General features: G+C 42.8%; 1 protein-coding gene across 1 annotated transcript in view; it reads right to left on the bottom strand.

Annotated features, from left to right (window-relative positions):
- HIVEP2 (HIVEP zinc finger 2) overlaps nucleotides 1–23,623 on the bottom strand; it is a 141,499-nt gene that overhangs the window by 89,731 nt on the left and 28,145 nt on the right. Inside the window, exon 2 of the mRNA XM_042796249.1 lies at nucleotides 16,129–16,234. The gene's annotated coding sequence lies outside the window, so the exon portion shown is untranslated. The remainder of the gene's footprint in view (nucleotides 1–16,128; nucleotides 16,235–23,623) is intronic.

The following is a 23,623-nucleotide window of genomic DNA, read 5'->3' as shown; positions in this document are numbered from 1 at the left end:
GAGTAAGGAATAGTCAGAACCCTTTGTTCACATAAAACAGGCATTTTGCTCCATTTGGAAAGTGAAATATTTGGCACAGTTCCCTTTTCTTCTTTTTTTTTTTTTGTTTTTTTACAACCAGCTGTCAGTTCTGTCAGTTCTCATATAGGAAACCTAGCACAAGGCTGATTTGTGCAACTACTTCTGGAAACCAACAGACTTTTCAAAAGCCTGCTTTTTTGAAACATAAAGGAACCCAGCAAACCCTCGTACAGAACAGGTACAGATGTAGGAATGTAAGAGATGGGCAATGAAGTTGGTATCTATGGGGTAAAAGGAGATGTGGAAAAATGAAGATCTGGTAGGAGAGGCTTTTACTGTTCCCAGTAGTAAAAATGTACTTCTTTTTCAATATAGAGAAAAAATAATGGAAACAGGTAAAGGACAGAATAGGAATCATCATGGTAACTAAATGTACCCATCTACATAAGCATAAAAGAGTGCAGAGAAGTTCTGTTGTAACAAAGTTTCACAATAGTTCTAAAAATGCTGTATTTGAAGTAGGAAGCAGATGAATTCTCTCTTAATAACTCATGAGTATCCAATTAGGAATATACATTAATGTGGCATAGGAATATTGTTTATGAAAATTAAAGAGACTATTCGCTTTCCAAACAGACAGTAAAGAGAACACCCCAAGCTAGCAAATTATGTTTTAAAAGTTTCTACAACTTCTGAAACAAGGGACAATATCAGAAAAGATGTCTGGCTCACTGAGGATGGAATAGTATGGATCATGTAGTCATTGTGTCATACAACATTAGATAAACCAGGACACTGATGTCAGAAATATAAAAATAGTCATGCTATTCTCATTCTGCCTGTACATCAATCTCTTACGGTGTTTCTCCCAGTGCTAGCACTGGCAAAACATTGATATTAATTAAAACATTAATATTGATTATAATTGAAAAGCAAAATTAAAATATTATAGAAGTAGAGGATTCTGAAACTACGTAATGATTTTTCTCTGTTTGGAAGCAGGAATCTGCTACTTCCCTTTGCATGCTAACACATCTGAAGAAATCTAAGACAAAATCTAACAATGGATGGTGGCGGTGGGAGTTGTGCTCATTTTAGATATTTAGCATGAAAATCAACATTTTTATTTTTGGAAATATGTATACTTAAACTTCAAATTATCACTACCTATTATATCGTCTAAACTGGCTACATTTGGTAGCATACTTAACAGAAAATTACAAGGTTTATGCCAAAGTTTTAGAGTAAATCAAACCACAAAACAAAGGAAAGCTGTTGCCTGAACACCTGGAACCAGGTTTTGTTGAAATAAGAAATTAGCATTTGATAGCAATAGCCTCTGCAGCTGCAGAGAAAGGATCTGAGGGTTCTTCATTTCACTGTACTCAGTTTGGGTCTGTTAAATACCTAGCGTGTTTACAGTTGAGGAAAGTGTACTTTCCTATTCCAAAATATTAATTAAAAATACCTTTGAGATCTATTCTTTAACAACATTCTTTAAAAGTATTTTTACAGTATGGTGATGAAAAATAACAGTAGTCTCAGCAACTGTTCACATCATATGTATGCCACTTGACTTGAAGGGACCAATTAAAGTTAACCATCAAATCATGACGGGTTTATTCTATATACATTATTCTACAGTGACAGCTGGTGGATAAGGGAAGAGAAGCTAATGTCGTCTATCTTGACTTCTGTAAGGTCTTTGACACAGTCTCACACAACATCCCTGTCTCTCTACATTGAAGAGATACTGATTTAATGGATAGACTGTTCAATGGATATGGAACTGGATGGATAGCTGCATCCCGAGGCTTGCAGTCAACAGCACAATGTCCAAATGGAGATCAGTACCAGCGGTGTCCCTCAGTGGTCCCTACCGGGACTGATACTGTTCAACATCTTTACTGATGACAGTGGGCTTGAGTACACCCTCCGCAAGATTGTGGATGATACCAAGCTGAGTGGTGCCCCTGATATACTCGAGGGAAGGGATGACATCAGAGAGACTTTGACAGTCTTGAGAGAAGTGGGCCAATGTGAACCTCATGAAATTCAACAAGGCCAAGTGCAAGGTCCTGCACCTGGGTCAGGGCACCAGTATCAGTACAGACTGGGAGATGAATGGATTGAGAGCAGCCCTGCAGAGAAGGACTTGGGGATATTAGTAGATGAAAAATTGGGTATGAGCTGGCAATGTGTGCTTGCAGCCCAGAAAGCCAACTGTATCCTGGGCTGTATCAAAAGAAGCATGGCCAGCACGTTGAGGGAGGTGATTCTCCTGTGAGACCCCACCTGGATACCGCATCCAGTTCTGGGGTCCCCAGCACAAGACAAAGAGGGACCTGTTGGAGCAGGTCCAGAGGAGGGCGACAAAAATGATCAGAGGGATGGAATACCCCTGCTATGGAGAAAAGCTGAGAGAGTTGGAGTTGTTCAGCCTGGAGAAGAGAAGGCTCCAGGAACACCTTATCGTAGCCTTTCAATATATGAAGGGGATTTATAAGAAAGATGGAGAGAGAATTTTTACCAAGATTTGTAGTGACAGGACAAGGGGCAACGGTTTTGAACTGGATGAGTGTAGGTTTAGACTGAAGATAGGGAAGAAATTTTTGCAACAAAGGTGGTGAGACACTGGCACAGGTTGCCCAAAGAAGCTGTGGCTGCCCCCTCCCTGGAAGTGTCCAAGGCCAGGTTGGACGGGGCTCTGAGCAACCTGGTCTAGTGGAAGGTGAACCTGCCTTTGGCACGGGAGTTCGAACTAGATGATCTTTACACATGCCTTCCAACTCAAACCATTCTGTGGTTCTATGATTCCAGTGCACAGTAACTAGGAGTACCTAGGAGATACTATAAAGCCTTTTCTTTCTTTGCAAAAAATATGACTGCAAACTATTCTGAAATCACATTCATTTCAGTTTGAAGTTTGACTGCAAATCTGCACAATCTTTGACTGTTCACAGGTGCTGCCAATAAAAAGACAATTCTGAATGTGTACCCATTTCTAACTCCAACTGGAGAGGGAAACAGAGTGTGACTTGGAGTCAACAAAAGTGGGGTGTGGAAAACGGCAGCACAGAAAACACCGCTGTCCTTCACCATCACCTTCTCAGTATCCGTTCCTGATTACCATGATGATGTAACACAGCGCTCGAGTGTGAACAACCTTGCACATACGAGATCTGATCTGCACATGGAGGATGCAGTTTCATGCTTTGGTGAGGTCGGTCCAACGATGAGCTGCCACCCAAGGAGGGGAGATGCCGCTTTGCTTCTCTCCCCCGACCCCAGCCATGTGCTCCTGCCAGCTCCAGTTTGCCTGTGCCCATGGGGAGCCAGTCCAAGGCACTAACCCATCAGAAACCCCTGGCCACCCACTGGGGGTCCAGCTGCCCAAACCAGCCCAGCGTGGGCTCAGGAGGGCGGCTGAAGAGGACAGGTAGCAGGAGCAGCCCCTCCAGGATATGAAACCACAGCCAGGACAGTGGGAACCCCTTCCTTAAACCCCAACTGCCAGCTCGCTCCAAGTTTCAGCAGCACTGGAGAGCCCAGGGTGTGGAGAGAAAAGCCAGCCTCTCAAAGTTGAGGGGTGTTTCAGGCGTTGCTGCCGACAGCATCAGAAAGGACCATCAGGCAGCCAGCAGCACCAGGGAGGAAGTGCAGGGGGAAGAGAGGGGAAAGCCTAAACCACCCCATGCAAAGGAGAGAGCCCCCGCTCCGCTGCCTGCTCACCCCCTCCACCAGCACCCGCTGAAAGGGGAACTTGCCCCCGGAAGGTGAATTTAGCTCTGCGTTGATTTGTTTATTAGGCCCGTCCAAAACCAAGTGTGTCCAATGTTTCAAAAATGTCGGGTTTTGATACTTTTTCAAAATGTTTGTCCATTTTTTTCCTTCATGCCAAAGTACGCAGCTGAAATCCATGTGTGGTTTCCTCTGAAAGAGGTGGCTTCTTTTCCTCTCACAAGATTTTTTCTTATTACTCAACAATCAGGGAAAGAAAGCAAGGATCAAACTCAGAATGTATTCTTCAAAATTCGTATTTATTGATAAAAGCGCAATTACAAAATTACATTGCTTCACCTTTTTTTTTTTTTTTTTTTTGTTAAACAACACAGATAACAATGTGAAATCTTGTAGAGACTCTCCAGGGATTTCTCCTCAAACAACAGTTTCTCTCATCAGTTGTATTTAAATTTCTCTCTTCCTGGGATTCCCTCAAATCACCAGCTATAACTTATCTCTGGAATATGTTAAACTAAGAAGAAATCATTATCTTGCTTATTTGGCAAAAGAAGAGGGGCACTTCTCTCTTTGCTCTTATGGCAATGTCTACTGAAATGGAAGGTTTTGGGTTGCTCATGCTTACACACTCACAAATTTGACTCTTCTCTTACTGACATCTCCTTTTCTTATGAAAAGTTCAAAAGTTCAGTTAGCAACAGTCTGATGTCTTAGCTTGTTGCACAAGTCCCTGGGTTAGCTAATCAACGCATGGCGATACATACACTGCATTCAATATTATGAGCTGTTGTTAATAAGCTTAAACAAAAATGCCAGCATACAACTTATTTATGATTTTAATTATTTATAGTATACATAAGCAGCCTATCTGTAAGAAGTTAGACTTAATCTCTAACAGACTTCCTGCTGCTGTGCTGCCAGTCTCTCAGTGCAACTGTGGCCGTTCTTAATTAAATAAATAATTTACCCTGGAAGGTTTCATTGAGTGCCAGCCACAAGCACTGGGGCTGAGTGAAAATAAATCACTGCCGGCGGCGTGCCAGCACTCCTTCCTAGAATCTACGGAAAATGGTGATTTCCCTACAGCAAACATTTTGCATAACCATTCTGCACAGTTTAATTGATCTCTGCCATAGTAGAGTAGTAAACCCCCCCCCTTTCTGTGTAGTTTAAGAGAGTACTTCGTGTTCTGTTGATTTAATTCTCTCTATATTTGGCTGACTCTTTGCATCAGTTGTGCAGCTGCTTGTATAGAATCATCTGCATCTTTTATTTTTAATTTAGGGGTAGAATCCTCCTCTATCACTTCTTGTTATGTCGCTGACCCAAACTGATCCTCCAAAGATTGCTTTGATTTCCACCATACTTCCACCAGCTTTACCAACCAAACTCAAGTTACTTCCTCCTCTACCAATTTACTCTTATCAGTACACAAAAAACAAGCTTTTAATGTTTAACATTTACTGCACTGTACTGTTATTTAAGCATTTTCATAACTGCAGAAAAAATTAGAAAAATTCCTACTTTGTGCTGTGATATTGATCTATTTTAAAATCCATTGCAAGATCCCACAATAAATATTATGGTGGGACTTCAATACCTGACAGCAGTGTAAACATCAGCAAATTTTCACGGGCAATCACAGGCACCTCAATTATCCAAACACTGTCTCAGTTACCAAAAGGACACCCTGACCTACCGTATAGTCAATGTCTTTCTGTGTGCTAGTGATTTTAGAAAACCTACACAGAAAAATGAGAGTCCTTGGGTGCTCCTTCATAGAAAAGTTCTCCTTGCATTTTTGCATTTAAAATGCAAGATATGAAGGGATCGCACCTGTGCAGATGAGCTCAGACCGTTTGGGAGTCCGGGCTCACCACCACCTTCCCCATGCCCCATAGCATGGGGGCTCCTGGTCTCCCCACCAGATCAGGTTTCAGCTGCTATTTCCCAGTCTTCACAAAAAATTGTATTTTTCTTGCAAAGTTTGACAATTGTCATGTAACACTTCTGATGTAAAAACATGCTGACATTTCAAGAAAAAGCCAACCACCTTGATGGGGCTGCCCCACTGAAGAAATAACAAAGGAAACGCATTCTTCTCTGCATACAATTTACTCTAAGGCACATAACCTTCCAAGCGCTACCAGTATTTCATAGCCGACCTGGCATAACCCTCCAAACAGGCTAGCTGTTTGGAGGGTTAAAAACTCAAAACTCTGCTCGACCACCTACCACTTTTTGGCCAACTGTCTGACCCAGAAAAGCAGAAGAGAAATGATGACCGCTGCAGGGAGGAAGCAGCGAGCACAGCTTGCAAACTGGCACACCTCCGCGCGGGAAGAAGTCACTTGCTGGGCACAAAGAGCGTCGGCTACGGCTTGCCCTGGAACAAGCCATGTGATGGGGGTCAGACCACGGAGGTCACGAGAAGAAAGGAGAGGGAAGAACGGGCACACCAAGGGAAAGAGCTTCCTACTCCTACTGCAGTTAACTCCACTAAATTTCATGGCTCCTGGTTCCCCAGTTTCCAAAAATAACCTAGAGCTGCAGTTGGAAAATACAAAAAGGTGTCAAGGGAATTGGAAAAAAGAAAAAACCCTACATCCTGTTTGGAAAAGAACAGTGACATCTTCTAGTGTGGAGGCCTATTGGCAGGGATGTAGATAGGTAGCTGGAACCAGCATTGGTGGGGTCTCAGGTCCTGGGGGCTGGTGCAGGCAGCTGCAGCAGCAAGATCAGCCAGAGGGGACGGGTGGGCTGTTTGGCCTCTCCCCGAGAGGCTGACAAAGTCCTCGGCGGCTCTTGGCTGTTCCTGCCCATGGCTGTTCCTGCCCTCATGTGCTGCAGCTCAGCAAATGGCTTCTGTTTAGACAACCACACTTTTCATGTCTGGTATGAGAAGATGCTTGACATTTTCTCTTAAAAGTAAAGGCGCCTTAATGTGAAAAACATCTCTTAATGACTAAGAAGAGAGTCAGCAGCGAGCATTTGCACCCAAAGAATTCAGTTCCTCCCACATCAAAGCAACCTCTTGGGAAACTGATTATAAACAAATTAACAAACAACTAGTGTGTCTATCAAAAATAATTGGTTTTCTGCTGGAAAAGAATTAGACTCACAGGACCTGAAACACACAGTGAGGGTTAAATCTGATTCCTAATTGATGGACTGGACACCAAGGTGAGGGAAGGGCAAAAACCTCCTCCTGTCGTGCGGAAATGGCTGCCCTGCTCACACGGCATCTGTGGCAAGGGTGATTTTTATCCAACATCTGAGAAGTAAGTTCAGGTACAGGGTTGGAGATTTGGGGTTACACAAATATCAGCCATCGTATTTTCACCTCAAATTGGCTTTGTCTTCAGGTGATTCGGCCTTGTGTTACAGCACCCCACAGTCACATTCAATTTTTTACTTGTTTTGCAGCACTGATCAAAATAAGCAAATATCAGCACATCTCTGCATAACTACAGTGTGATACAGGAACTTCCCTACCCACTCCATCAAATGCAGCGAGACTGTGCTCACTGTCAACAGGTCTGTTTTCACCAGCATTTCCTTCTTGTGCCTCTTCACAACTTGCTTTCTCTATAGTAGGAAAAATTACTGAGGTCTTCAGGTAAGCTCAGGTCTCCATGCTTTTACCATAAAAGCATTCACCTTTATTGTAAATACTACCACATACCACAGAGTATTTCAGCTACGACTGCCCAGTGAGAACCGTGCCCCCTCTTGTACAACAAACCCACTATGTGAATGCACATTTCTCCACCTCTGCGGACATTTGTATCTTCTCTCCTGGACAACAAATTTCACTAAATTTCAGTAATTACATTCTCACATGTCTTGAGAAAATTGGGAGCTGGTTCTGTGGAGGAAAGCCAGACGGATGCCCGGAGGCCAGCCCTCAGGCGTTGCACGGCCACTCTGGTTGCGAGCAGGGGTGCGCGGCTTCAGCCCGGCCCGGCAGGCTGCAGCCTCCCCGCTGCTGGCAGCGACAGCGAGGAGGTGGGTGAGAAGGCTGGGGTGGGGGGAAAGGACCATGGGAGAACACATACCGGCACTGCTACCTACAAAACAACCACTTCCAGAGAAAGGGTATTTCCCACCTTTGTGGTTCGGGAGGAAAGTTTAAAAATACGACGCAAGTACAGCCCAAGCCTTTAAAAAAGAGGAAGCAGAAATGGCAGAAATGATTTGAAAGTTTGGGGCCCTGGGCAGGGTTTAAATCTCATCATTCCTTACCTGTTTCTTCCCTTTCATGCTAAGTAACAATTTTCAAATAGCACAGCTAGCGGTGCCCATGACTTATTCCACAGCAATCTTCTTCTTCAGCCTCCTATCATGACAAAAATCACCACAATCTGAGAAAACATCCCCTGGCAAACAATGGCACTAAGCGGGCCAAGCCATGCCTGCTTCAGAGAAGCAGCAAAGCTGTTGAGGGAGAAGCATTTTTAGGAGCAAAGTTTAGGCAAGTGGGAAGGAAACTGCTTCACACAGCCTTAGCTGCTTCTCCCAGTGGAGCAAAGACTGAGAAGGAAAAACACCACAAGCCTCTCATCTTCTCCGGCTTGCCACAAAAGAGGGGTGTATTTTTCAACAGGATCTGGTGAGTCTGACATTGAACTTAGCTCAAGTGACATGAAATGTTAATGTTTAGGAACAAGGTAGGTGGAGAGGAGGAGGAAAGAAGACATTCATTATTTGATGTAGAATTCATTCAAAAGCTTCTTTTCACAGCCAGAACTAAAATTTCCATTCAGCTGTTTATTTCTGGTAGCCTAGATAGCTTGAACAAGTGGAAGAAGAGGGATCTAGAGGGAGCCCTATCCCTGCCTGCATGGCAACAGCCCTTCCTCAGATACCTTCTGAGAAAACCCCACATTTTTCTGACTGCCAGTCTTCAAATGCAGGATGGGCAATTTTCCTTGGGAATACTCATACTTGCTTTAGGCTTCCAGCCAAGGTGCACAGAAGAGATCTGTCTCCAACCATCAATATGGTGCCTGTAGCAGCCTCCCAATGTAGCCCTGCTGCTCCCCACCAGCCCCCAAAACCTCCACACGGAGAATGTCATAAGCTCTTGATGCTACAAACATAGTAGCTACTATTTATAATTGGCTGGACCAGTGTATGAAATTAATCCTTGTGCCTTCTGTATTTTTTTCTGTTCATGTCAGTCTGAATCCTCCTCCCTCATCACTCTGATAACCTCTCCCACTTCATGTATTTTAATTTTCTTGCTCTTTTTTTTCTTTTTCTTGGCTACATTACATCTGAAAAACAACTTTTCCCTCATATGCACCAGAGCATCATCTCTTTCCTGTGTTGTGCTCTTCCCAGCCTCCTGTTGTTTTTCTGCTCGCCCTTCTGCCTTTGCTGTTTCCTGACTCTTCCTGTCCTTGATTTCTCTCCTCCTTTTCTTCTTTCTTTGATGTTCCTCTTGGTGCTTTCTCTTCATCCTTCCTGCCAAGCTGAATGAGGTGCTCCACTGGGAAGGTGCTTGCAAACAGCAGCTAGCCTGTTTGGAGGGTTATGCCAGGTCGGGACACCTACACAGAAATCCTTCACCTCCCTTACTTCACGGTTGGCTGAAGTGACTCATCCTCTTTATTCAGGGTTGCAGAGCCCCTTGGTCAAAAGTCAGGAAAATGATGGTGCCACATAACTTCGGAAGCATATGCTAGTATTTAATGAGCTACATCTATTTTTTTGTTTTGGAGGACTGTGCAGAAACTAGAAACAACAACAACAAATTTGGGAGAGTGTCAAATGCAGTATTAGCACATGGCTCTGGCTTACCAGTGCTTCTCTCCCTCAGAAAGTGTCTGTTTAAAAATGACACCTTCTTACTCTGCAGTTCTGCTGCCTTGAGAGTGAAATCTACCCCTTTGTAGAATGCTGAGACAAGGTCATTTAATAATTTCGATTCTATTTATTCCCATGTTGCACTCGTCTCCTGAACAGGGACAAACTTCTCCCAAATAGAACCTCAAAGACAAGTTTCCCACTTCAATGAAAATAAGCCTTGTTTTTAACAAAAAAAATACTCCTGTTGCTAGTAGGAAGAAAAAAAAAAAAAAAAAAGATAAGAGAGAGACAAATTTTATTCCTCCTGGCACAGCAAAGGGAGAGCGGTTGACCAACTTCCAACTACAGAGCTATACTCTCTCCCCAGTTAAACAGAGAAACCTCACTGAAATCTATAGGCCAGATCCACTGATATGTTCTGGCTGCTTTGCCTGTTTTAGCAATGCAAAGCAGCTGTAAATCCAGTTTAACTTGCCAGTTTCTGTCAGATTTACCATGCCAGATTAGCACTGCTGTTCGTTTCAGAAATACCAACATCTGGAGGTTTCCTCACCACCCAGTCTGACTTTAAATCTTGGAAATCTGCAATTCATCCACTCATCAGCACAGCTGGCAGGACCAGCCTTAGGCAATTCTGCACCCTGAGCAAAACACATTTGTGACAATCCCCCATCCTACATTCACACAGCCGACCGAGCAGATCAAACATAATTCACATAATGATCAGGTCTCCGTTATTCCCTGACTGATTGCCCAGTTGCTCCAGAGGGTGACTCTTGACCCTGTCTGGGAGCAGGTGCCTTCCTAGTGCGGGTCTGCAAATCCGAGTTGGCTAGCAAAACAAAATATGCCGTTTCCTCATACTTTTACATTTCTTTGGATGTCAGGAAACAGAGCTCAATCTTGTTTCCTGCTCCTCAGCCAGGGGAGGTGGGGGAAACTAGACGTGGATGTAGAGAAAGGCAAAAAGCGAGCAGATCAAAAAGATAAAGGAAAATAATAATAACAGTAGTAATAATAATAATAATAAGTAGTAGTATTAGTATTTTAAAACCCAAACACTGCTTCGCTCTGTTCGGTAAAGTAGTACATCTTGGAAAAAATACTCCCCTCCCCACTAAGTCTCTCTCCAGGGATATACAGCAGTCTCAGGAATTAACAACATCTTCTTACAACATTCAAGTGCTGCTGCACTTACAGTCTTATTAAAAAAAAAAAAAAAATCCAACACAACAAAATAGCCTCTTCATTTGCTTTTTGCCTGAGAAAACCACATGTAAAAAAGAATTGAAGAGAACTGGGGGGAAGGGGGGGGGGTGTATTCATGTCAGTTCTGATTTTCTAAGAACAAAGGCTTTACTTTGTATGTAAATAAATGGGAAACATTCGGCATGTTTTATTTTTCCCCAGCTCACTCCCAACCCCTCACTCTGAATGCATTAATACATACACCTTCAGCACAATCCGGTTCTTCGTGTTGCCATGGAACTGAAAGCTTTGCAGTTTAGATGGTGATGTACGCCAGGAAGCATACTGTTCTTACACTTCATATAACAGAAGCAAAATCACTGCATAGCATTAACTCCCTTAGTATTTAAGGCATTCGGTGTCTTTCTGTTCTGCTTGTCTTCACACAGAGTTTTCTTTTTCTATCTTGCCACATGCAAATGAAACACATTTGACATAGCTATTCTCGTCTTCGTGAAGTCAATAGCTCACATGCTGAGCACAGTGTAGAAGGTCCACAAGACTTCGGACTTTCCCTTTATTAATAAGAGACTGCAGGCATGCAGCACTTGAAACAAGCGGTGGAGAAAGCATATGTATATGAAATATATGTGGATACAGCAAAGTATTATATATCAAGGTAGCATTTAAAGCAGACTTTGGAAACCTAGCTAACATATTTATTGCTAACACTCTTGACACTCCTTCTGAATATTCTTTTGTACCCATTTGTCCGGACAACCAAATTACAGTATAAAGCTCCTGCAGCAAGCACCAGATCTTTCCACACCTTTTTTCATAACCTGGGCTGGTGAGCTTTGAATGGTGAGCACAGCTTTGGGCACTTCAATTAGAGAAAACATTAGTCAGTACAATTCTGTGTCATCTAAAGATTCAGCCTACAGTGACTATCTTCAGCAAAACTGAGCTTTTTGCCAAAGCTTCTGAAAATGGCTGTACACACATTGCAAATACATAGATTTTTATGTTCAAAGCAAAACCAGGGTACACATATATCCAAGTTCATTATAAAAAGATTACCATAACACATAAATAAATAAATAAACAAATAACCATTGGTGTACATAAACATTGGATCTGTACCTGCACAAACAGCTGGAAGCCAGTCCATGGTCTGAAGCCAGCTTAAGGTTTTTTCGTCCAAAGTTAAATATTTGCATAGTATTAAGCTTAAAATTAACGCATTTTCTGAAGAAACTTGCTGACTTCTGTATACGGATAAACAAGAGGGAATTTAGCTTCCCTGCACGTGGGGGCAGATTCTTGGGATGCCTTCTCCATCCCATGAATTCCTGGACAGCAGAGAGACAGACAGACTACCGACCGGGGAATTCCCCTCTCGCTTTCCAGAGGATTTTGTGCGCAGGCAGGACAGAAAGGCAATAACCCAGGTAGTTATTTTATGAAGAAGGCGTTTGTTGCTTAGGTGGCTGCCCCTCGACCACCTGGTAACACTCCTTCCTTTTAGCGTTGTCCCCGGCACAGAAAAGGTCCATTCACCCAGCACACCTCCATCCGAGCAGCTCTGCCCAGTCCCTGTGCCGCAAGCGACCTCCTCCCGGGCAGCACCTCCCGGGGCTGGGCCAGCCTGCCGGCCGCTAGCGAGCTCTGGCAGCCGCCTGCCCCGGGCACTGCTCCTCGCGGGGCTTTCTGAGGCAGGGTTTGGCCTCCGGCATCCCCATGCTTGCCAGCAGACGACACAAAAGCACCGCTGTCTCTCTGTCTGTCTGGGCCAGAGCGAAGCGGCTGGTCCCCTGTTCCTGGGTGCCTGTGGGTACACGCCAGACCCCGCGAGCGCCTGCACCTTCAGGACCCCTCTCCTGCCCTCCGCCAAGGGAAGAGCTGTGCTGGCAGAATAAGTTCCCTCTCCTTTCACCGTCAGCAAGCATCTGACAGTTGCACGTCCCCATTGCTGCATCCATTACCTCGGGTTTACGTAAGGCTCTCCCTGTCAGTTTTCTAGTTACAGGAAAATGTATATTGTGCTGTGATGAAAGGCCAGTGCAATGTCAAGAGCATTAAAAGGACTCCAGGGACTGATTAGAGTCAAAAGGGAAAGGATTTATGGTGGTTAATAAAGTTAAATCTGCCAGAGTCCTGCTTTTTCTTTCCAATTGCAGGTAACCAGATCTTATAGGAAAAATTATTAAAATGTTGCAAGTTATTACTGTCCCTTTTGAAAGGAAACCCTCGTTTTGCTGTGAAGCACCTGGCCAGGAGAGAGCCCGGCTCACCACAGCGCCTACGCTGGCCCCAAGGAGGAGAGGAAGAAGGGACTTCTTACCTGCCCGTGCCTTGGGCGAGCAGCAAGGGCCTTGGTACTAACAGATCTCTTCAGCACGTGTGTAACCTGAACGGTCCCCAGCGGTTCTGCAGCCTGACCACACCTGCGACACTGGCTGCGACGGGGCTGCGGCTTCCACCCACCATCGAGCACCGGCACTGTGTCTCGGCACGGGGCACAAGCAGATGGGGAAGGAAAGCTTCCCTCCTCTGTCAGCACTGCACGTCCACATGGGAGAAAGACAAAGCAAAGGAGGGAAGCTTTTGCCTCTCATTCCCAGTACGGTGTCATGTATGCACCTTTTGCTGAAGAATGCAACCTAACTGGACTCCATAGGACTGCTCTGAAACTTGTTTGGAACACTTTATAGTCTAGCATGCCCAAAAGTTGACATAATTTTACAAGGTGTTAATAATTTTCCACATAGAGATAACACCACCAAGAAAGGGCAAAGGAAAATGGAGGGCCTAATTTTAAAAAAACTATTGGGAATTTTGTATCCCTATCTAAATTACATGCACTTTATTGGATCTCAGGTTTTATTTTCTACCACTTAATAATCACAAATACGTTATATATGCCCTTCCATTTTGTCATTCTTTCACTATATTACATCAAAATTAATTTCCTGTGGAAGTGTATAATCTTTTCAGCTGCGACTGTCTCAGAAGCTTTTCTGTAATAAGCAGAGCCCCGTCCTCCAGCAGGCCGATCTTTTATGAGCAGTGCTCCTGTAGATTAGTTTCCTGAAATGTTTGCAAAGGAAAAACAAACACGAAAACCTTCACTTCCTTCTGGCTCCTGCATTTACCAGTCAAAGGAAATTTCATTTTGATTTGGGTAGATGGAAAATCCATGAAGGTTATTACCACACAACAGAAGAAACCTCACAAGTTGCGAGACACGGCATCCCTTGCTCTGCAGCTCATTAAAAGCATGGCAGCGAGACGGCTGCTTGCTCTTTGTGCCCAGGGAACACGGAGATCTGCAAGCAGTCACCACTCCAACCACCTCTCCCTGCCACCTGCCCTCGGCTCTCTGAGAGGTCCCTTCCATTGGCAAAGAGCAGCATTCCACAAAAAAAAGTGAAAATGTCAACCAAGACACATTCATGCTTTTCATGACAAGATACCTGTGACGGCAGGAAGGCAGACCAGATGGCCTGCTGGGTCCTTTCCAGACCTCTGCTGCCGCGGAACGTGAAGCTCAACTTCAAACCAGCTTCCCATTACCAATGTTCCCACACAGACCAAAACAACTTATTTACAAAAACAAATACCACCAAAAAATTCTGAGCATTTAAAAATGAATCAACTCAAAAGAAACAAGAGTAACAGAAATTATTATTCCTATATCCCTCCTGAAAATGTGCTTAGATATGGATGATAGAGAAGGCATCTGAAAAAATGCACAGAAAAAATCTGCAAAGGGTCGTGTTAATGGTATCTGGCCAGCAGAGATTACAGAGGGTGGTTACACAGGTGTGCTAGGAGCCCTTCCACGGCGCAAGCAGGATCAACATTCTCTCACTTCAGTGGGAGATGTTGCCTCCCGGAGATTCTCTTCCAACTGACCCGCAGTCTAGCCAGATTTGGAAACCTCTTCACCATTCAGCAACACAAGTCACACGAGTTGTGAACTGCTCTCCCAAAAACACACTAAACTGATAGATGAAGCATGACCTTTCTCTCCTCACTCCCTGTAAGAATTCTATTTTGCTTTCCTTCTCTCACCCCACCGATATAGTAGCAAATCATTCACATTTCTGATAAACACTGTCTTCAAAATTATATATAAAAATACAGCACATCAAACCTAGATATATACTTTTAGAGCAAACAGTCATGCCTCCTCATCACTTTACACCTTCTGAAGCTAGACAAGCATTTTCAATAACTGAGCTCTCTTCTAGGTTATTCTGGCAATCCATTTCCTTGTAATTCTGTTTTATTCTTATATCTTTAATACTTAAATCTCTAAAAAGTGGCTAATCAATCAGTAAAAAAAATTTCATGCAGGGAACATTACTGAAACAAAAGTCTCAGGTGTTATGTGCAATGTAATTCAAACTCCTATCAGCGTGTAGAAATGTTTTTCCACCAGCTTCAACGGGAGTTGCATCGCAGCCATAAATCAGATGAAGATGCTTCATGCTAACGGTTATGTGGTGTGCTATGAACTGCTTCAGAACATAAAACAATGATGTAACCATTCTCATAATACCAATTTGCTCATGGTTTTACAGGACCTGAGTGTGTATTAACAATTTCAAGCCAGAACAGTAAAAAAGAAAAACATGCTAGCTATCAGTGAACTTACATTTTTGGCCTCGTCGGCCATAAATTAAATAGCCTCCCTTCACTAGATGTTGGTTTCAGTCTCCAATTCCCTATACAGGGTGAGGAAAAAAGGCTTAATATATAGATTTAATTTCTACTGAAATCTTGGTCAAAGAGGGTGGGTGATGTAAAGCTAAACATCAAGGGAATAACTGCCATCATCTGGCTGAGTTTGGTAAAATGGAGTTAATTTACACTTCTTTATGGATTCACTGGTGTGTGAAATTAATCTAATTTAGATTGAGCAGAAATTGAAAATGGAATGAAAGAGAAAAGCAATTAAAGACCTTCCCTAAATGCAAAAATAGTACTGCTTCAAGTGCAGCAATACAGTTGAAGTACAGAACCCTTCACGCTACTGCTACGACCCCCTCCTGCCTGCAGAAGAGAATAGTCTGTATATCTGTGTATCACCACTGTACCAGTATAATTTCATCCAAAGGTAACATTGGTAGAATGTTTCTATCAAATTCTGTAAATAAATACATTTTCAAGTTAAAACAGCTCACTATTCTGCATACAGACCACACCTAGCAGATGAACATCTGCTAAAATGGCTCGCCGTAATTGATTGTACATGTGGCTTAACATTTACTTCAATAACTTTTAGCACCTTCATGTTATTGTTGCTGCGTTGTTCCAAAAACCAATGGTTAATGTAAGATGCAGACGTTCACATACCGTATACTTATGAATAACCTGTTCCCAGAGATGTGGCAGTGATAACATTGTCATCGTACGATTCAAAGTAGCTCGCTGTAGATCACATATCAGAAGAGGGTCCCACCTGAAAACATAACAAATCCAGAGAGTAAGTTCATCATATTCAGATGTTTACAACAAGCTCTGCTAATACATTTGTGTGTTTTCACATATTCCTCCTCTGTGTTAAGAGGGTCTGTCCTCTTCCCAGGTTTATAGAAAACATTTTGTTGTTCACAATGGCAAGTGTGTCCCGCTGTAGCCAAACTGTTTTGGCTCGCTGCTCCAGACCAGATTTCAGGCATGCTATCAACACAACGAAAACTAGTTTTCAATGTTAATGCAGAAGCTGTAACTGTCTGGTGGACAGATACAAAATTTCAGATTTCCCATTTGTCAGGTCCTTGACAAGTACATAATTCCTTTCACTGGTGCACTGTCAGTTTGGATCTACCTTTCTTTTTTTCCTTTTTTAACATTGAAAATCACTGGTTTAGAATAAGACACAACATTGGAGCTCCCTCATGAACTATTCTCTTGAGATCAGGGGGTCTTAAGAAAGCTTTTATTTCCTATTGGTGATTACAATCACCTTATATATAATCATTTGATCATTTTAAATCACTGGATATGCAAGTCTGTTTTAAAATATTTTTATATATATTATAGGTAACTAATGCAGATATGGTAAATGATCTTGTACTAGCATCATTGTCTCCCATGGCAAGACACATGGCAGCAAACAAACTTTCCAATTTAAGACCTGAAAAAGTTTTTTTCTTACTAAAACTAATGGTAAAATTCACAAGTCACTGAAACAAATGTAGGTTCAGGCAACCTAAAAGTCTGCAGTATTAATAAAGAAAACTCACTTGGACTGTGTATCCCTGTAAATAAGCATCTGAAACAAGAATTAAGAAACTCTTGCTTGTTAATTGTATTGACTCATCATGCGATGCATGAAGATGTGGATAAAGCTATAAAACACAGTTATTGATATAAACGGCAGATTAATTGGGTTCTCTTTATTTTGAAAATGTGAATACTGTGACTTATGGGATATTCAGAAATATAGCCAGACACACCCACGCATACAGATACACCCACAGCAATGAGAAGTCACATCAGAGATAAAGCTGGGGTCCTATCTTTTTAAACCAAGCCTCTCTAAACAGAAGCTGATCTTCCTTCAGCTCTACAAGCTGCATCTCATCCTAGGGTGTGAGGTTTTTAGGAGGAAAGTCTGGTAAATAACAAAGAATTTTAAAGAAATGACCTTTTTAGATTTTAGCCACAGTTTACATTTTTTAAATTACTCTAATGCTTCTCTGACTCTTCATACCTCCAAAGTGGCTTGGCTCTTGCCTTTACTACACTTCAATGGCCAGCCACAAGATTACAGAGTTCACTAGCACCATATATGTCTGCATTTTCTGCTACCTAAGCAAGTCGGTGTCTCCTGTACTCTATATTTGGTCTTCAATAACAAGTGTAAATATTAAGTTATGAAGAACATACTCCGTGGTCCAAAATAATAAAAAAAAAAAATATTGGTAAAGGGTGCACTTCCCATAGGCATGATGCTAATATGTAATATCTAATGTTTGCCGGCTCTGAGACAGTATAAATACAAGTTGGCAAACGGAGTCGGCACAGAGTGGTGGCCGTCTGTATTTCAGTATACACGTACTTAAATGCCGGACACCAAGGTGGGTTGCTGAGCCAGAACACGGGATCCGGCAGCAGCGAGGATGGCGGCGGAGCAGGGACGGCTACCAGCACGCAGAGGCAGCCCCGGCTGGTGGAAGGCGCGGTGCTCCGCCGTGCCCCGCCGCCCCGTCCCGTCCCTCCCGGCAGGCAGGCAGCACCTCCAGCTCAGCGCTGGGGCCGGAGGGGTTCCCGGGCTGCCCAAAAGCAGGATGCTGGCTTGGGGCTGAGGCACCACCTCACTCGCTCAGCCGCCTCCCCTCCGTGACCCCAGCAGCGGCTCCTTCCCGCTCCCTCACAGCCCCCGCCGCCTGCTCAAGGAACAGGCGGTTCAGCGGGGCACTCGCCGAGGCCTGACGCCCGCGAAGCCAGCCTGGGGCTGCCGGTAGCTGAGGGCCAGGCAAAGGCGGGCAGGCCCGGGCACCTGGCGCGAGCCGAGCCGGCCGGCCGCAGGCCCTCGCCGTACGGCTGAAATGCCACAAAACTGGCAGCCGCCTCTGACTTAACGGGGCACAAACGTGTGAAAAACACTCGCCTGCCCGGGGAGTTCGGCCAGAAAGCACATGCCGAGGGCTCACCCGTCCCTTGTTTTCAGAAATGCCAACAGATGACCAGGTATCCGCATTCCCAGATACGCACGGGTAACAAAAGAATAAGAAAGCATCATCTAGATTTGGTGGACAGCTTTAACTTACAAAGTACACTTAGATTTTTTTTTTTAAGGAACATACATCCCTAACTCTTCACATCCAGGCTTCATGTTATAGTTTCTCTAAAACAGACATTTTTCTGACTTTTTAATCCATCCTACTGAACTGCTTAAGTTTTGCTTCCTAATAATTCTGGTTTACCCAGAAGCAATTATTTCTCAACCCACTGAAGCCTTAAAAGAATCTTCACTCCCAGAGAAATCAGTTGTAGCATCATCCCCCCAAAAGGACGCTGCTAAACATGGCCAGCTGTCTTCAACAGGAGAATACAGTAAGACATGCAACTTGTTTTTCTTCTGCTTGCAGATTTATTTGGAGTCATTTAATCAATCTGTCTCTAATGACTGCACCTCAACATTTACATTGCATCACTTCATTTACCTTTTAAAAAACTACTAGAACTTTTCAGGTGAATAATTTATTTAACCATTTTTCCTTTTTTTTTTTTTTTTTTCCTTTCTGCCTCTTAACGGTACTCTTAGAAAATGAACACTCTAAACCAAAAGTCCTAAATCACCACACGAATTGAAAAAAATGACCACAGAGTAGCTACATCATGAACAGAAATATATCACAACACATGGAACCAAGTGAAATGTAGTCTTTCATCTCCAGTGAATCACTTCAAACCTAATTCTGGTTGGTAGCCATCACCAGCTACCATTGGCTTCCTGCTGTTCAGTGTCCTGTAGGAAACTAGTTTGTAATTCTCCATTTGATTCACTTTTGCTCAGATTATTCCTTCACTAGGTCAAAGCCATGATCCAGATTTTCAAGGCCACAAGTCATGCCCCACTTTCGGTGCTTACTGCCTCCCTGCTCACAGTTGAGATGAAGGGATCTCAGAGACCAAGTAGAACAAAGCCAAATTGCTCAAAACAAACCACTTCTAACAGAGCAGGAGGAACTAAGAAGCAGCTGCTAAGGGTCAACTGGACTACTTGTGAACTTTCAAGACCCTTCACAAAGATCTTTCTGGCAGAGACCTCATTGTGCCTTTCCTTTGGTGAGAAAGAAACACCAACATCCCAAAAATGCACTTAGCAAGTCCTAGAAGAGCCTCTTTAAAGCAAAGGCAAATTCTTTCTAGGTGAAGAAGCTTCACTGAAATGTGAAAATGGAAATTATATGGGAGGCATTTAAGTACGTGGTTCTGGCAATTATGGAAGTAGCTAGCGTTGACAGGAATACACTGAGGATCCAGTACTTAAAGTCTTAGTGAGAGAAGGATTGGGAATTAAACATCCAAACCAATATAGTCTCTACAGAAAGAGAATTGTAAGAAAATACACACAGTTCTTGTCCAAACTGTATTTTCTATGGCAAGACAGTGGCAATTTCCAGTGCAGTGCCATCAATGAAGACCTCCATTTTCACAAGCAATGTTTTAAGGAAATACAAACATCAGGCACTATTAGAAAAATTAATGGAAGCCGAAAGGTAATTTTTGCTACCAACTTACTTGCACATAAGTGTGCCATCACTTCTCAAAACTGAGTCTATTGCTCTTATAACAATCCTAAAACTGTATTTATACATATTAAACTACAGATAAGTTACTCTCTCACCCCAAAGAACTCCTTTCTTACAACAAAGTACAGCAGTGAAGAAGCAAATATGCAATCTTTTGCATTATACTCATATTAACACACACAGCATATTCACATCAACAGAGCTGAAAACGCCTTACAAACACGTGTATTTATAAAGTGCCTGTAAAACCACTGCTGTGCTCTAAGACTTAGCAGGGTTATGGCAATTCTTTCTCCACCTTCAAACAACACTATCTGCTCATTTGAAAAGTGAACAAGGACTTACAAAATGGACAAAGTATCTAAACCAAATGCTTAGATTGATTAGATACAGACACTGAATTGTTTACTAAAACCAGGTCTAAGCATTAAGCATAAAAAACTCCCCAAATACATATATTTTATTATGAATTTTAAAATACAATAGCTTCTAATTTCAAAAATATGTATCTGTGAATGACCTTTCAGAAAAATATATTTCTAAATAAAAGAAAAAATTTAATTAATGATCTGAACAAACTTTCCTCTCCTTTCCTTCCAATAAATTTAAAGAATTAAGAAAAAAATTACAGTCTCAAGCCTTACTTTCCTGGCGTCTGTCTTTCTGTTTCAGAACTTGAGCATTATTTCAATAAAGGTGAGAAAGCTGGTATTTAGTTCTCTCCGACATCAGAAGCTACATTACAGACATGACAGCACTTGTACACTTCACTATGCAACACAAAAAATGGATGGATGAATCAACTGCCTGTAAAATATGTCAGACTGACATCCACACAGAGTGAAGCCCTCTTCTCCATACAGAACAAGCATAGTGCATGACAACAATACAAGCTTCTTCTCAAACCATGTCTCCCCACTACACTCCAGCTATGCTCTGGAAGGAACAAGAACAGCAGTTTCTCAGTAACTGGGAATTAACGTTGCTGACAATGTCAATTCAGTTCTGTGCTTGTAATGTCTGAACACAAATAAACCACATCAACAAGTGGGAGGGGAGGTGGGAAGAAAATGAGAGAAAGAAAATGCAGCTGCAAACAGGGTAAACTGCAGCAGGAGGTTCCGCAATGACACACATCAATCTGCTGTCCAACAGTGTTAGGGGACTTAGAAACAGCAGATCAGAGGCACTAAGTGGAACAAAGATGCACAAAAGGAGTGAGGGACATGCCAGAGGTATACAAAAAATAATGCATGAAAAAACCCAGACAAACAATATTTTTTTCTTTGACTTTTAGAACCTGCACAGAGGCCATTTAAAGTCAAAAAATACTCGTAATTGTCTCCAGCATGATATACTCCACCAGCACTACGCAATTGATCAAGTGTATTGTTCTTTTCCACACTATGGCTTGCTTTGACCTTTCTCTTTTTTTGACTAATTTATGTTTTTTTTTTAATTCCGCCCCTCATTTTCATGAATGTTAGTGATCACAAAATACATTGAGAGTGACAGACAGTAAACATTACTGGAGGCTGTTGCACTTGGACTGCGATGTGGATGATCATCTGGAGGCTGGCATACAAGCTCCATTAGAAGCTCACTCAAATACCCATCCCTCCAAAGACCAACACTTTTGAAAAGCAACCTCCAAAATCAAGATCTAACACCAAGAGTATTTCATAGTAATTTCTATTTCTATTCCAGCCACAGTAATGAAACTTTCACTTCAAAGAACAAAAGTTAGTAAACAGATTATGTTGTCAAACGCAACAGTAGATTCTGGGGCTATGAAAGCACTGGAAAAAACACTCCGCTTCCTAACATCACAGGTACAAGTGAGAGACACAGAGAAAAAGACAGACAGATAGTCAGTCTAAAAAAGCACAAAGAGATTTGATCACTAATCAGAGACAGAAACCCATCTGAGAGTCACAACTGTCTCTGCAGGCTCTGAAAGACAGAATTAAATTGACTTAGTACTATAGTCAAAAATGAATTTAATTAGCTGACATTAAGCAGGATAAGTTTGCAGTACCATGTTGCTCTGACAATCTGTCTCCAGAAGGGTAAGTGGAAAGTAAAATCTTATTTTTCAGGATGAGATTACGGCCGTGCACTGAGACAGAAGGTAACAGCATATCCACTGCGGGCAGCTTAAAGTTGGTGCTGGACATTTCATCTCACACTATAAAAGGATGGTATGTGATAGATGAGCCAGAAGTGCGAGTTTCAGATTCTGCACATTTATTCATACTCCTGTGCAGCTTCATCTCTTTCTGGTGTTGCCACTTACGTGCAAAAGAGAGCCTCAGTATAACCTCTGTCAAGATTTTTTTCTCCAGCTTCTCTGTCAGAGCCATCCCCTGGAAAAATTGCAATACCCTAGATGCAATTTCTTTATTTTTGTTTGTATGACAGCGTGTTGGTCTGTACTTGGAAAAATGAGGTCTGTGCGGGAGGCAGTTTCTGTGCTAACCTGGCAGGCAGCCAGATCTCCCGGCTGCTGTACACCTATCATGTTTTATGGGGTCACCCACGGCACCCCTGCTTTGCTCCCAGCATCTACCAAGGTCTCTGCCTTCCTATCTACCTGGCGAGCAACCTACGTGTCATGGTGCAGCCTGCAAGCAGAGTAGCAGTGATTGATGGAGAATAAAGTAGACAGAAACTATGACCATAATCTAGAGGCAGATAGCGACAACTGAAAAATTGACAGTAAACTACATAGGAAATCCAAATTAAGTGTTTCCCCAAGGAAGACTTGGAGGAAATGGAATAACACATTTCAAAGCAAGAGTCCCATGCATATGAGACTTAACAAGCCCCACCTTCTCATGCCTTTTTCTGTTTAATGATAAATTTAGTTCTGGGGAAAGGCACCTCACTGCTAGTGATAGAAATCCTGCTTATTTGCAAAGCAGGCACATGCATCCCTGGGCATGACCACAGAAACTATTGCTCACATCACTTACATTCACATTACTTATATTAATGTCTCAGCTCTGTCACACCAGAACCAAGCCAGATTTCCCAGGCAAGACAGAGAGGCTTTGGCCATCCCCTTAGCAAGTCATTAGGGTGGTGTTCCTCCATCCCCTGACACAACTGCACAGCAATATACACTCTCAATTTTGGCTGGCAGTGCCCTTCTTCCTCCCCAGACTCCTCTCACCAGGACTCTATTCAGGCTGCATGACCTTGTGTAGCAGTTCACAGATTTTAAGAGCAAGCACAACACACCACGTGCCCTTCTCTAGCACTGCATTAATCACCCTACTTTAATGACTTCTACTGATAAACCACCCTGTGTACCTAACTGTCCTCCCCAGCGGCTGCATCTAGAGCAATAAATTAAACATGCCCTGTCCCATACCCTGCCACTGTGTAATCCACTAGCAGAGACAAAGCCACTGAGAACATCAGCTGGCAGTTAGGGGTGAAAACCAGCAGGGAACAAGAGACCCGAGTTTTACTAGCCATTTGCTGGGTGACCTTGAATCTCTTAGTCTATGTTTTCTCACAGTTATAGAGAATAATGGTATTTCTTTTCAGCTATACTGAGGACCACAGATACAAGATAT

This window comes from Tyto alba, unplaced genomic scaffold (genome assembly GCF_018691265.1).
Source record: "Tyto alba isolate M040663 unplaced genomic scaffold, T.alba_DEE_v4.0 Super-Scaffold_22, whole genome shotgun sequence".
NCBI lineage: Eukaryota > Metazoa > Chordata > Aves > Strigiformes > Tytonidae > Tyto > Tyto alba.
Note: the sequence above shows the minus strand (reverse complement) of the source record. Positions and strands in the feature narration are given on the sequence as shown.